Raw genomic sequence first — 16191 nt, forward strand, 5'->3', positions numbered from 1 at the left:
TATTGATTCTTTGTAAAACTCTCATTTTCTATGATCCCTGAGAAATATTCAGGAATTGAAGAGATCCTGGATCATTATCATGTTGGGTATTTATCTTTGCTTTGGTACTGAAAGAAAAAGTGTGTGTGCATGGGGGTGCAGGAGATGCAGCCGATTCAGATACGTTCAGGCAGATATGAGGATGGATAGGAGAAGGGGATAGGCCAATTTATCCAACTAGGATTAAGGAATCTTAAGAGGAAATGTCATGCCTAAGGAAAGTAATTTGAGCGAGTGGAATTTGGGTCTAAGAACAACTTATTGATCCTTTGAGGGGATGGGAAATTTCTCGTCTGGCCCATTGTTATCTGGTTTTCCTAGTCCAGGCCTGCTATGGAGTAAATAGTGTACCTCTTTCTTCATTCATATGTTGATGCCCTAACATTCAATGTGACTGTATTTGGAAATAGGGCATTTAAGGATGTATTAAGTGAGGTTAAAAGAGGGTCCAGAGAGACTGTTGTCTTCATAAGAAGAGGAAGAGACACCAGAGCTGTCTCACTGTGTGTTCTCACATATGCACAAGTCCATGTGAGGTTAAAGCCAGGAGGTGCTGTCTGCAAGCTGAGGAGAGAGGCCTCACCAGAAACCAAACCTGCTGACACCTTGATCTTGTATTTTCTACCATTCAGAACTGTAAGAAGATAAATTTGTGTTGTTTAAGCCACCCAGTCTGTGAGATTTGGTATGGCAGCCCTAGCCAACTAACTCAAGACCATATGGGTCTTATGGCACTTTGGGAGGCCAAGGTGGGCAGATCACTTAAGGTCAGGAGTTCGAGACCAGCCTGGCCAACACGACGAATTTCTGTCTCTACTAAAAATATCAAAATTAACTGGGCATGGTGGTGTGTGCCTATAATCCCAGCTACTGGGTAGGGTGAGAAAGAATAATATGCTTGAACCCAGGAGGCAGAGATTGCAGTGAGCTGAGATTGTACCACTGCACTCCAGCCTGGGCAACAGAGTGAGACTCCATCTCAGAAAAAAAAAAAAAAAAAAAAAAAAAAAAAAGACTGCATGAGTTTTTGATGGAATGCTAGAGAAAAAGGGGTTGTAAAGGGGCTGTAAAAGAAAAGAGCTATATTTACAAAGATCCTTAATAGATGCTAACAGAGAGTAGCAAAAACATAGGAATGTGAAGAATTGCTCACTTTCTAGACAGAGCACAGCTTTAGACCAAAAATGACCCTCATGGCATTAGTAGGAGAGAATACCAGCAGTGGCCCCAGGAAGCAGAGTGGCATTGTGTCTTGGCACACGAGAATCACCTCAGTGCAGTTTAGCTTAGCATGGCACATCTTCCTTGGGCAAAAGCTGATGATCAAGCAGAACCAGCGGGGTGGCTACAGCAGGCGAAGGCTTGGTTGTCAGACAGATAGGGAGAGGGAGAGGAGAACATGAGTAATTGAGAATTAATTACTCTTCCTGAACGTATATGAGACATTTCCTCCAAACTCCCTAAAATAACTGGAAGATAAAGAAACTTTGAAATGATTTAGATTCCCTGTAATAGTGGGTGTGAGACTGTTTCATTAGCTTAATGAAACAATCTCACAGCACATGCAAAATGGCAATATTAACATTAACGATGTAGAAATAGGGATCAGACAGAAACTAACCTTTGTAGAGCGCCTGTGAAATGCTAGGCAGTGGGCTGTTGTCTGAATTATATCTCATTCTCTGCATAACAACTCTGTAAGCTGGTTCTATTGCTCCTATTTTTTAAATGAGAAAATTGGGTCTTGTATGGGATTTGTACAGGGTCACATAGCTAGTGCTTTTGGAAACTGGAGCATAAAATAGACATGCTGACTCCGAAGTATGTGTTTAGTACACTACTATCCATAGCTTGATAACAATTTTGAGCATTTTTCTGTTGTGTATGGAGAAAAAAAAATCAATAATTGTTTTAAAGCAATATAAAGGTACTGCACTTCCCATGTCCTATGTCTCCCAAACTATGGAAGGAAACAGTTTGGCCACTTACCGTGCCGCTGAACAGGTATATGAACATCATTATTATTCCTTCTGTCTTGGCATGATTGAGCAACTACTGTGTTCTGGTCACTGAGGATATAATGATAAACAAAATATAGAGAATCTGTTCCTAATAGACCTTAGAGGTATTGAGCAAATTACGATGTCAATAAAATATACAATTAAGCATGGTGATCATTGCTCTTCAAAAAGGTCTTGGGAGGCATGAAAGGATAACAGAGATGAGATTTAGATGGACACTAAGGGAAGGCGTTTAGATAATTTTGATATCAGAGCCAAACCCTGATGGATGGATGGGATTGATTAAGCAAAGCTTGGGGGCACTCTGCCCTAGGTGGACAGAAGGAAGAACTCAGAATAAAGCACAAGGAGGGAGCAGATTGGACTTGTTTCAGAACCAGCACGCAGGTCAGTGCGGCTGGAGTTTAGAGAGCACGGAGGAAAGTTGAGGGTCTAGATGGAGGCAGGAGCCATGTTATTTGGGGCTATAGAAACCCATGTTAAGGAGTTCATATTTCTTTTTAAATGAAATGGAATACATTGAAAGAGGTAGCTGTAAGCTGTGATCACTCTGTATTTTATATGGGAAATGAATTGAAGAGGGCAGGAGAACAGCTGGGTGGCAAAGGACCAGAAGGGGAAGAAGATAACACAAGCTAAAGAAGTTGACTCCTGAAAAAAGCAGGAATACTCTGTTTTGCTAAAAGGAAGGAGGAAGGACAGGAAGGTGAAAGAGTCTGAAATGTCCCATGCCATCTGAACTGGACAAAGAGAGACATGAAGACTGGAGGGGCTGGGGAGAGGCAGTGAAGGTTCCATGTGGCTGAGGCTGCTGAAGGAGAGGCACTAGGGCAAAAGAGGCAGGAAAAAGGGGGTTAGGGTCGGATTTTTAATTTCTGAAGGTGTTTGGTTGTGCTGTCTTCATGGTGTGATTTTAGAAGTGGGTTGCTGAGGTGAAGCTAAAGAAAATAAGAGGTGAAGCTATAGAAAATATAATTGAATGTTGGTGGAAGTGTAAATTAGTTCAACCATTGTGGAAAGCAGGGTGGTGATTCTTCAAAGAACTTAAAGCAAGATGACGATGCAATCCAACAATCCTATTACTAGCTATATACTGAAAGGAATATAAATCATTTTACCATAAAGACACATGCATGTGTATGTTCACTGCAGCACTATTCACTATTCACAATAACAAAGACATGGAATCAACTTGAATTCCCATCAACAATAGACTGGATAATGAAAATGTGGTACACATACACCCCAGAATACTATGCAGCCTTAAAAAAGAACTCGATCATGTCCTTCACAGCAACATGGATGGAGCTGGAGGCCATTATCCTAAGCAAACTAATACAGAAGCAGAAAACCAAATACTGCATATTCCCATTGGTAAGTGGGAGCTAAACAATGAGAACACGTGGATATTAGGAGAGCAGCAACAGACACTGGGGCCTACCTGAGGGTAGAAGGTGGGAGGAGGGAGAGGCTCAGAAAAAATACCTGTCAGATACTGTGCTTATTACTAGAGTGATGAAATTATCTGTAAACCAAACCCTGTGACATGCAATTTATCTTTATAACAAACTTGCCCATGCACCCCCAAAACTAAAATAAAAGTTAAAAAAAACCCAGAAAATATAATTGGAAATAAAAAGTTCAAAAAATTGAAGTAAGGGCTTTTCATACAATGTCATCTATGTAGACACTACATTGTCTGGGATGATGGAAGGAGCTAAAGTCTTCAGTGAATGGAGGAGCAGGGCTGGGAGCTCAAAATGCTTCTTTGAAGACAAAGAAGAAATGATATTACCAAATGGTGGGCTCAAAGGAACGGGGATTTTGTAACAGAAAGAGTATGTCATGGTCTCAAACAAGCACTGGTGAGTAAAGGAGACACCGAATCTTCTCTTGATCATGAATACGTTGGGATGTAGAAGAGAAGACAGCCTTCATTTCAGAGGGTCTAGGGGAAGCAGCTAAGACTTGATTAAGCGAAGTATGGATTAAGCCAAGATAGTGAAGAAGAAGAAGAAGTCAAAGATGGAGAGCAGCTTTTTGATTACATTTTAAATTAAATATCAGAAGGGGAGAGCATCTTGGATGGAGGAATAGAGAGGATGCACAGAATTACAGTGGGTGTAGAACTGAGTGGTGGTAAGAGCTAAGCATGAAGAGTCCCTTGGTGAGTGAGTGTGTGAATTGTTCAATGCTCTGCGCTGGGTTCCCACACCCAAAGTTTAAGTGAGTGCACCTCTTGGCTCTAATCATATCCCCAGTTGCCTCCAGCAGGCCTGCTGTTTGTTTGGGAGCTTGAGAAGTCAGTGAGGGCTGCTTTGGGTAGTCCTCTATGTTTTGAAAAATAACTTAAGTCCCTCCCCTTGGACCAAGTAAAGAGATTGCATTGTATTAAATTTTCATCATAAGGGAAACAGATCAATGCACAACTAACACTGTTCTTTTCAGAGTGCTTATAGTAACAAAGCAAAACAAAACAACTCTTTAAATGGTAAGATAAAGCACTAGATAGCTGAACACATAGAACATGGTGAGTCCTCAGTTTCAGTTCTCAAGTTTATTCTACCAGTTCTTCTGTATTGTAACTGTAGAACATTTTGTTTCAGCGTGGGAGATGGCTATTACTGTCATCCCAACAGCATAAAAAGTAGATTCCATAAGCTGCTATATATACATACTTCATTTAATTCAAAAGGAGTGTCATCGTTTAGGAAATAATTTTCAGGGATGATTAGAAAACAGTCCCAAGGATACATAAGAACATGTCTAAATAAACTTCAGAGTAATTCAATGAACATTTTGCTGTTGTGAACATTTTCTCATGAGCTGTTCTTTTATTGTATAACATAAAGAAGTTACATGGAAAAAAGGAATTGCAATGTTCAAGGCAAAAGAAAATTTACCTTATCCATCACCATGCCACCTTGCATCACTATGCCACCTTGCAGGAGGAAGAGAATTCCAATACTTTAGCATAATGGGCCAGAGGTGAGAGAAAGTTCCAGTTGAAAGACAAAGGTGGGTGAGAGATAAGGCTGGCTAAGTAGGTGGCTGTAGATGATGAAGGCAATAAGATATTTCTTGCTGAGAAGTTTAGACTTATTATGAGGACAATGAGGTACAACTGATAGCTACTAGATGGAGGAGGGCATGACCAGAAGTATATCTTTAAAAGATGTTTAGTAGGCGTGTGGAAGGTAGATTGGATGAAACAGATGTGGAAGAAGATCAAATAAGATGTAGTAATTGAGGGGATAAATGATGATGGCATAAACAAATCAAGGGTGGTGGGGGACTGACAGAAACTTGAGAGAGATTAGGTAGCCAGAGCGAGTGAGATAGGATGGTCCCACCACTTGTCCAGAAACCAGGGACTCAAGTCAAATGCGGAAGTTTTATCATTGAGTCTTTCTGCCTTCTTTTTATCTTTTATCTTTTCATCTTTTATCTTTCATCTTTCTAGGACTCCACTCTGTTTTGACCAAACCCTGAATATAATATCCTGATGGGTTTTGAATTTTTCTAGCAACGTGTTCCTTTGCTTGCCCTGTACACCTGTGAACACCATGGCTATTCCCATTGATTTAAAAGAGTACGATACTGGGCAGGATTTGTGAGGCCTGCAGGTCCGTCCTTGCTTGAAGGTGGCGTGAGATGTTTCTGCCTTTGATGAAATTTTATGTAACATCCTGGGAAAGCCTATAAGGGCTTAATCTATACCTTTGAGCTCGAGAGCGTGAAGGAAAGGATAATAACAACAAGCATCTTTACTATTGTAATATATTTTCTCACTTGGTCTTGAGTTGTCACAACAGTCCTATGAGATAACTACTATGACAAACCCCATTGTACAAGTGAGGATATTGAGGCACAGAAAGGTTATGTAACTATAAGGTCACCCAGGGAGTAAGTGGCATCTTGTCTAAGGCAAGCTCGTAGGTAGCAGAGTCAGGATTTGAACCCAGGCTGTGTGGCTGTAGGCTGTTAACTGCTACTCTCTGCCATCTCTCAGCACTTGGGGCCTACTAGAGTAGCCACGGAGGTTGAATTTCTTGTGCCACAGAAATTCCCTTGATGTTTATCTGCTAGTCAGAGATGAGGGCAGTGTTTCCAGGTCAGGCCTTCTGCAGATTGGTAGCGCTCTTCTTGTCATCACAGGGGAGGCAGAAGTTTAGGGCTGGTGCGAGGGAAGTGCTGTTTTCTAGGATTACCTTTGTTTTTTATTTTTAATTTTTTTTAAATTTTAAAATTTTAATTTCTGTGCTTTCATAGTAGGTGTATATATTTATGGGGTACATGAAATGTTTTGATACAGGCATGCAATGCATAATAGTCACATCATGGAGAATGGGGCATCCATCCCCTCAAGCACTTATCCTTTGTGTTACAAACAATCCAATTATACTTTTTTAGTTACTTTAAAATGTGCAATTAAGTTCTTATTGACTACAATCACACTGTTGTGCTGTGAAATAGTAGGTCCTGTGGTTGCCTTTGGTATCCCTGTTCCCATGCTTCAAATCCTCTAAGGTTGCCATTTGGGGTACCCATTTCAGATACATTTCCCAACATTGTTGATGATAATAAACCAATGGATAGATCCAATAGTCTAAAGTTGTCACAAGAAAGGGATGGTGATAAGGGGATGGAGGAGGGAGACTATCATATCATATCACATCTATCTATCTATCTATCTATCTATCTATCTATCTATCTATCTGTCTATCTATCAATCTATCAATCATCTATTTGTCTACCTACCTATCATCTAATCTACCATCTATCCATCCATCTATCGTCTAACTGTGTATCTCTATCTGTAGTTCCTGGCTTCTATATATTGTATTCTTTACTTGACCCTTTCACAGAATTAGATCATTTCATTCATAAAGACTGTATGTAATACCCCTATTTTACAGATGAAGAAATTGAACCTAAGAAATAGTACACCTTTTTCAGACCTGAAGTCAGAGTCTGTAGTCAAATTAGTCTGACTCCAAAGTAAGTAGTCTTTCCCTTTACCACACAGCTCTTAGGCTAGGTCTTTTAGTTTTTGGCCAGATGTCTACTTGTTAGACCAGATTATTGCTGTTTTAAGATTTTTCCAGATGATCTCTGTAATGATCTCGACAGAACATTTGCAAGTTAACCTGCCTTTCTCAATACTGGTTGTGAGAAATGTAATATATTAAAAAGAAAATCTATTCTGTGTAGGCAAGTAAAGGTGTAAAACTTGAAGGGGATGCTAAAGATAAATTTTGCTTTTGTTTTAGATGAACTGTGTAATCAAATGTCATTTGTCTTATTCTGTGAGAGTTTTGAGAAAAGCAGTGCAGATGAGACCAGAGAAGCAATGCCTGTTTTTCCATATACAACATAATTAGCATATTAAAATAATTTTAATGATAATATGCTTACTCTATAGTCAATTAAAGTTCCATTCTAGGAACTTTACCCTATTAGGCCAGTGCCCAGCTTTATTATGTAGAAGGAACAAGCTAGGTAAAGTGTCTCACCATTTTTTGCATCATGTATTTGTTATTTACTTGATGTATCTCTCAGAATATCTGGTTACTGTGGCAACAGAACATATCAAAATTTCATCTAGGTAAATAGATGCAAAGGAATTAATTATTTTACTGTGCATTTTTTTCCTTCAAAGTCTGTTTTCTGCTCAAGCTGATGAACTAATTTTGCCCATAAAAATTAAACTAATTTTGCCCATAAAAACCAAGATAGGTTGTATTGTCTTTACTCACGGTGCCGAGGAGTGTAAAATTATGTTGCCAGAAATAAATCACAATACAAAAATGAATGAACTCAATAACAATCAGCATCATATATAATAGGACCCAAATGAACTGTTTGTTCATTCCCTACCATTTTGATTCCATGGATCTTAGTTGGGGGCACTGAGTTCTTGAGAATAATGCTCTTTAAAGAAGGATTTCCACAGGTTATTGGCTAAAAAGCAGGGGCTCATGTAAATGTTGCTTTTTTTTTTTTTTCTTTTTCTTTTTTGGAGTGAGGAGGAGAGAATGAATTTCCCAAAAGTTTCATCCAGGACTTATCATGCACTTTCTTTTTAATAGTAGAGGAACTTAATGTCTTTAACAGCTGTGACCTGTAAATTTTGTTTGAGACTACTGCATTTGCCGAAATTAAATCGTTACTTCCAAATGTGTAAACACATCTCAGTCAGGGCTTTTATATAATCGTACTGTTGCTCTGCTTGCTTACTGGTATTTATGACTGCTTACTTCTGTTAATTGGCTAATGTTTGTAAAGTGCTTTTGAGATGAAAAGCTAATGATCTCTGTAGGGAGGAGGCTGTGGGTGGCTTCCTAACAGCTCCCTAAGGGTGTCTCCTGGGGCTTAGACTGCCAAGGCTTGCTTGTGGGCTCAGGGATAATGAGGAAGCCCTTAAGACTTCAATGTCCCTGGTTCTTGAAGCCTTTTCCATTTGGTTCTCCTGGCTTTTACAAAGTCACTCCTTGGAGAAAGTAAAAATCATCATTCCTGCAAGGCTCTAAGACTTTTTTACCCACTTACCACTAGAGTTTGCTCTAATGCAGTAGGACAGCATCTCTTTGCTATTACAAAAGAAATAATAATAGTAATAGAAACACATAAACAAGTCCAAAAAATGTTGCTCTTAAGAATTAGAGGCACATGTTTTATTATTTTATCTTTTTTTTTCTGTACAGTATGCTTAAAAGGAGCCATGTTTTTATTTATTTATTTTTGTGTTTTGAAAGGTAGGACATATCTTTGTTAAAAGAGGTTGGCTAAGAAAACTGTAATTGTAAACTGATAAAATTTTTCACCCATTTACAAAACAAACATATATTAGAAGGGAAAATAATTTTTTTAAAAAAAAGTAATGTATTATCATTTAGATTATCAAAAGATACTGAATTTTTTTGTCACTGTATAGAAATGATATTTAGAATTTTCATGCATTACATGATTCCTATGCTGGGGCTTTTTGGTTTTTAAATAATATTAAATAATACTATGGATGTTTTTGTTGGCCTACATGCTGCTTTTGCTAACATCTTATTTTTTTGCATTTCCTGCATCTCTACATTAGCATTGCACAGTCACATCCCTGGTCACTGGTCTGGGATACGGCTCCTCTGGGGACTCCCTCCCGGGGTTTGTACAATCAGTTCTGTAGAGGAACGTGGTGTCCAAAGGGACCACACCATTGCTTAGATTCTCCCATAGAGACCAAGGATTTTCCAGCTATTTATTTTTAATCAGCTGGCAGTCGCTGGACTACTTAGAGTGCGTTTCAGAAGCATCATTAGAGATACAGAGAAGCTCAGTTCAAAGACAATCCTTACATCGATTTTCACAATCGAGAAAAGTTAGAAAAAGCTGAGTGCTCCAAAATAGATTGGCTGAATAAATGATGGTGTAACTGTTTAATGGGCAATCATGCCATCATTAGGACAACATGAGGAATGCTTATGCTTATGCTATGATGTAAACAAAAGACAATAGAAAACTGATAATAAAGTATATTCTGAACAATATAAAATATGCATAGAAGCTCCCTGTAAGGGCACGGTGGCTCATGCCTGTAATCCCAGCACTTTGGGAGGCTGAGGATGGTGGATTACTTGAGATCAGGAGTTTGAGACCAGCCTGGGCAATATGGTGAAACCCCATTTCTACTAAAAATAAAAAAATTGGCCAGGTATGGTGGTGCAGTCCCAGCTATTCTGGAGGCTGAGGCAGGAGAATCACTAGAACCTGGGAGGTGGTGGTTGCAGTGAGCCAAGATCACACCACTGAACTCCACCTGGGTGACAGAACAAGACTCTGTCTCAAAAAAAAAAAAAAAAATTGTAAGGAAATATATTAAAACATTAAGATTGATCATTTTCTACTTAATCACTGTTTCATTAAGTGTTGAAATTTTATGATGAGTGAGTGTTTTTCCTTTTTCGTAATTTTCCTTTTAAAATAATTACATAAAACATACAAAAAGTACAGAGAATGATATAAAATAACAGGTATTTTTGTATTGATATGAGATCTTGCATGCTTTTTGTCTCATTTGCTTAGAATTTTCAGTTGTTTTTTGAGATAAAGTGTTTCATTTCTCTGTCTCTTTTCCTGGAGGTAATCACTATTCTGAGGTTTATGAATTTTATATTTTTGTTACCTGTGTAAGCTTTCATAAGTGATGTATAATATTATTATGTATATTTTAAGCTTATATATAACAATTGTTGTTCTACATGTCATTTTACAATTTACTTTGTTTAGTCAACTTCTACCTTTACGATTTATTCATGATGCTATATGTAGAGCCACTTTACTTTCAAACGCTCATATATTATCCCATTTATCCATTTATCAATATACAACCATTTATCCATTCATTCTCACAGTAGGATACACTTCAAAGTTATTTTAGACTTTTTGCTCTTGTAAAGTGTTGCATTTAATATTCTTATGAGTCTTCTCTACACATATTTGAGTTTCTCTAAATGTACCTAGAAGGAGCATCACTGGTTTGAAAATATCCATATCCTAACTATACTAGATTTTACAAATTATTTTCCAGTTTATACTCCCAATAGCAGAATACATGAATTACTATTTCCCTACATTCTTGTCAACTCTTGAAATTAGACTTTTAAATATTGGCTAAGTGGATGAATATGAAAGAACATCTTGTATGGGTTTTTATGTACTTTTCCCTGTTAATTAGGTTTTAGGCTCTACTTTGATGTGAATTGTCTGTTTCTTTGCCTATTATTCTATTAGGTCATTTTTCCTTTTCCTACTTTTTTTAAGCATTTATGATATAGTTGAGATACTAATTCTTAGTTTTATGCATGGCAAATATTGTCTTCTGGTATGTAGATTGTCTCTGTATTTTAAGAGTTTCTTTTGATGAATACATGTTCTAACTTTTAATGTAGTAAAATTTATTAACATTTTCTTTGTTGGGTTTTTTGTTTCTTATTGAAGATATGTTTTGCTTACCTGGGATCATAAATACATTTACTACCTTCTTCTAAAACAGTTGTTTTTGCATACTGTGATGTAGAAAACTAAGTTAATTTATTCCTGTGTAGCTAACCATTATCCTGGCACCACTTCTTATTAAATAGTCCATTGTGACCACACTGATTTGTAATGTTGTCTTCAATTTATGACAACTGTTCAAATGCGAGAGATGGTTTGGTTCTGAACCCTTGTCTTTAATTAGTCTATTTGATTGTTCTTGTTCTGTTACAACACTATCACAATCACTGCAGCCTTACAACATGCTGGTATTTGCTAGAGCAGATTGATCTATCTTATTTTCCTTTTTAATAATTGTCTTGCCTATACTGGACAGTTTATTCTTCCACATGTATTTCATTATCATCTTGTAAAGTTATTTAAACAATGCTTTTGGAATTTTGATTGGATTTTGGTGATATTTATAGATTAATTTGCGGGAGGATGATGGATTTACTATATTGAGTTTCTCTATCTAGGAACAGTTCATTTCATCACTTAGGTCTTGTGTATCTTTAACATTTTATAATCTTTTGTACATTTTCATTAGATTTCTTTCCTATTATGTGTGTGTATGTGTATAATATTGTTACACAACTACATTTCTTAAATTAAAGTGTCTGGTCTATAGGAACTCTTGATTTTTCCATATTAATGTTGTTTTCATCAACCTTGTTGACATCTTTTATTAGTTATGAGTTTATCTATAGATTCTTTTGAGTTTCCTATGTAGAAAACCATGTCTTTTACAATAACAAATGTATTTCTTTTTTTCCACTGTATTTTGATTCTCTTTTTCTTGTGTATTGAGCTAACAGAGACTGGTGTCTACACAATGCATTCTTCTTTCTTAAAAATAGAAACAAGATGTGCCCAGCTAAAAAAACTGCATTTTGCAGCCTCTCATATAGGGATGACAACTGAGATGTATATAGAAGTAGGTGGGTTGGACTTTCAAGAAAGTTCTTTAAGGGGAAGGATAACTCCAATGAGAAGTGCATCCTTTTGCCTTTTTTTCTGTCTTCCTTTCTGAAGCTTGGAGCAATGGATGTGATGTTTGGAGCTCCAGTCCCCATTTTGGGATTGTGGAATTCCCCTGAGAATGCAAGCAAATGTTGAGCATGGTGGAACAGAAAGGAAGAAGAACTTGGGCCCAGATGTATTTATGGAGCTACAATTTTAGGTCAGCGCTGACATCAGAATTTCTTTTAGGCAAGAAAACTAACTTCCGCCTTGTTTAAGGCACTATTGATAATGTTTTCTGTAACATACAGCCAAATTTAATCATAAATGTACATAGTGCTGTGTTTCCAGTAGCATTTTTAATTAAAAAAGTGATAGAGGGTATGGTCTTTTTCTCAAATTTGGGGGAAAATGCTTCCAGTTTTCACTATAAAGTTTGCTGTTTGCTATAAGTTTTTTGTAGAAAACTTTTTTTTCATTATATGTTTTCTTTCTTCTCCTAGTTATCTGAATTTTATCATGAATGCTTGTGGAATTTTATCAAATGTTTTTTCTGTATTATTTTATCTACAAATGTGATAATTATATTAATACATTTTTCTAATTTTAATCTAGCCTTTTCTGCGATAAACTCTAAGTGGTTACTATGAACTATCTCTTAATGTAACATCACTTTAAAAATGTATTGCTTGGTTTTATTTGCAAATATTGTATTTAAAATTTTTACATTTATGTTTAAGAGGGGGCATGGCCTATACTTTTCTTTTTTATGATTGGCTCATCTAATTCTTTTGTTGAAGTCAATTTCATGAAATAACTTGTGAGCCGCCTTTTACTTTCTGTTTCCCAGAAGAGTTTACATATAGTAGTGGGGTTATATTTTTCCTTGATTATTCATATTATCTCATCTGTAAAACTGCCTTGGTCAGTGATTTTCTTGTAGATAAAATTTGAATTCTTTTTAAATTATAGGAAAATTCTCAATTCTTTTGAAAAAATTTGATGGTAAGATTTTTCATGTTCTATTTTTTCATGAGATGATTTTGCTATCTTTATATTTTTTGAAAAACTTTTTATATCTCTAACTTTTCATGTTTATTAACAGAAAGGTGTTCCTTATAATGTCTAATGACATTGTATTTCTATTTACATCTGTATCGATTTTTTTTGCTAATATTATTTATTTGTCTTCTTTTCTTTTATATTGGGTGATATCCAGAGATTTTTCCATTTTTCTTAGTCTTTTTTTAAAAAAACAACTTAAAATTTTGTGGGTTTTTTTTTTGTTTGTTTGTTTTGTGTTTCATTAAATTCTGCCAGTTTTCTTCTAAGTTTTTAGGGCTTATTTTATTGTTATTATCTGTCTTTATGAATTAACTGCTTACTCAGTTTTTTCTAATATAAACACTTACACAATACATCATTCTCTATATTTTGTTTTGGTTGTGCTTCACAAGTTTAAAACATAGTGTTTTTATTCTCTTTTAATTCTGAGTATATTCCAATTTACATTATGATTTTTTTTCTTTGATCTGTATATTACTTTGAAGTGTGCTTTTTTATTTTTAAAAGACTTTCTGTCTTTTATATCAATCTATGTTTTATGTTATTGTTTAATCAATGTTTATAGTGTTGTTACTTTTCTAAACATGTTAAACATTCTTTCCGATTGCTCTATTGTATCAGAGGATGCTAATCCTACTTCTCTCTGTATTTCGTTGTCTGTTGATACACTCTTGATTGCTCATTTTTCTGTTTCATATATTTTTAAAAATTGCAAATGCCTCTTGAGTGTTGTTTGCTTAAGTGTGGGAGTTTAGTGCATCTTAGATTATGGAACTTCTTCAAAGTATTCCTGGTTTTGCTTCTGCTAAAATTTTAGGGAGTTCTCATTAAACTTACAGCAGTATTTACCTTAATCTCTCAACTTGGGAATCTTATACCACCTAGATTGCTAAATGTTCCCCGACATTCATATAAATTGTAGGTTTGGATTTGCTTCTGATAATGGAATTACTTTTCCCCAAAGCCCTGACAGAAGTAATTTTTCATGTTTCCCTGGAGAAAAATTGGTAAGAGTGTTTCTAGACCCCTGTTCGCGGAGCGGTCACCCATTATAGGGTCCTGGCGAACTGTGTGTCTTGGTACCACCGCCCTGCCTTTCAAGACCCTGTGGCCATGCATCCATGTATCTCCCCCGAGAAGTCAGGGACTTATTTTAGGACTAATATTTCCAGGGGACCAGCTTATTGCTTGTGTATCAGGGCACAAGCTTATTGCTCTGTTTTTGAGTTCCTCTTTTATTTCTGGCACCTGTAGATTTCCTTTGCTTTTTTTCCCAAGTTTACCTATTAATCTTATTTGGTTACATTTTAGCCAGCATTTCTATGTGGTGTTGCTGTCACTGTAAATTTGAAATCTATATTAGCACTGGACCCAGGGAAACTAATGTAATTGGAGAGGGAGGAGAAGGAGAAAATAATTCAGAAATATAGAGGAGCTAGGCAAGGAGCGGTGATAGATTGCTCCAGAAAGTCTGTAAGTATCTAGTATCTTCCGGGGAGCCCCTGGGGGCCTGTCTGACCTGTTTGTTCTTTGGTTATGGAGTACTAAGAACAGGGCTGAGCCTGGTAGCCTGACAGTGTGGGCATTTGCTGCGCTGACTTTTGGAAGTTGCTCAGTCCCATTGTTGACTAAGTGCCAAGATCACTTGGTAGGACATGATTCTAGCAGAGAAGGAAAGCATGCTGCTGCTGTGCATGTGCTTACACTGAATAGGAGTGAAGTTTTGCATCTTCTAAAATGCATTAGAAAGTGATCAAAATTACAGCCCTCTCTGAATGAGACTCTCCTTTAACACAACTTACATTCAGTAAGTGCCTACTATGTTTCAACAAATGAGATGGGTAGGTGGGTCTCTGAAGCTGTCAGCTTAGCAGAGGAGGTGGGAGCACACAGCCAAGCCTAAAATAATTTGAGGTTTGTTATGAAAGTGGTATGAACAAATGCCGTTGGAGCAAAGGCGAAGGAGGAATGAATTGGTTGATTCAAATGAGTGGGAGTGATGTGGTAGGGAAATCTTTCTAGGGGCAATTTCTGAGCTTTGCCTTGTAGGATGAACAGGAAACTACCTGTGGGGAAAGAACAGAGGGAACATAATCTGAGCAGAAGAGCTGAGACCTCTCTCTGCAGGGTTTTCAGACCTCTGTTGACCAATCCCCTGGAGCTGGAGCCTTGGCTATTGTCAGAGTGGAGGATGCTGGGTCCAGATAATAAAAGACTTTGAGTGTAATAGTTGCTTTCATTTGTTTGGAAGATGCTTTTTCCTCTTACCTTAGGGAAAATAAATGTTTACATCAAGTCAGTACTTGCCTACATTTGGATTATATTTTGATTCCCTTAAAGTCCTGCCTATATACCTAATTTATTTACTCGAATGTAACAATGTTGTGGAAAATAAGGGGATTTGAAAGTCTGTTGCACAAAAACCATTCAAAAATATTATTTTTAGTGATTATCATAAAAGCATAATACAATAACTTTATCTCTGAATGAGATAGATATAGACTAAGCAAGGGTATGCAGTTTTTACTATGACAATTTCACATTGCATGCTATTTATGCTACTTGTGATTTTCTAAAAGAGATACCGATCAGACTTGCAAATTAATATGGTTAGCATTTTACTCAAAAATAATGATTTTGCTCCTCACCTTTATTTATAGTCAGTGCAAAGTTATAAAAAGGAACAAGGGGGAGAGCTCTCACTAAATTGGTGAAGCTTTTTATAGTACTTTTTAGACTAGCACGATGTAAGAGGAAAGATACTGGGAAATACCAGCCCAAAGCCTTTTAATATTCATTTATAATTATAGGTATGTTAGACCCCCCAGTTCACAAGAGAACATTTATTATTTTGGTCATAGTTTTAATTAAAAATCAGAATAAATATGACTTTCTATTGCCATGCTAGTCAGTTTTACTTAACTTTTTGTTCCCGTATTTAAAACATCTATTTTCCTACCTATCTATTTATCTAGGCATCTTAGCATCTACCACTAGTCCTAGTGGTCACTGAATTGAAATATAGGAAAACATAATACCTGGTTCCTTCGATCAGTGACTTGCTGTTCTCTACTTT

The sequence above is a fragment of the Mandrillus leucophaeus genome, unplaced genomic scaffold (genome assembly GCF_000951045.1).
Source record: "Mandrillus leucophaeus isolate KB7577 unplaced genomic scaffold, Mleu.le_1.0 Scaffold51, whole genome shotgun sequence".
Taxonomy (NCBI): Eukaryota; Metazoa; Chordata; class Mammalia; order Primates; family Cercopithecidae; genus Mandrillus; species Mandrillus leucophaeus.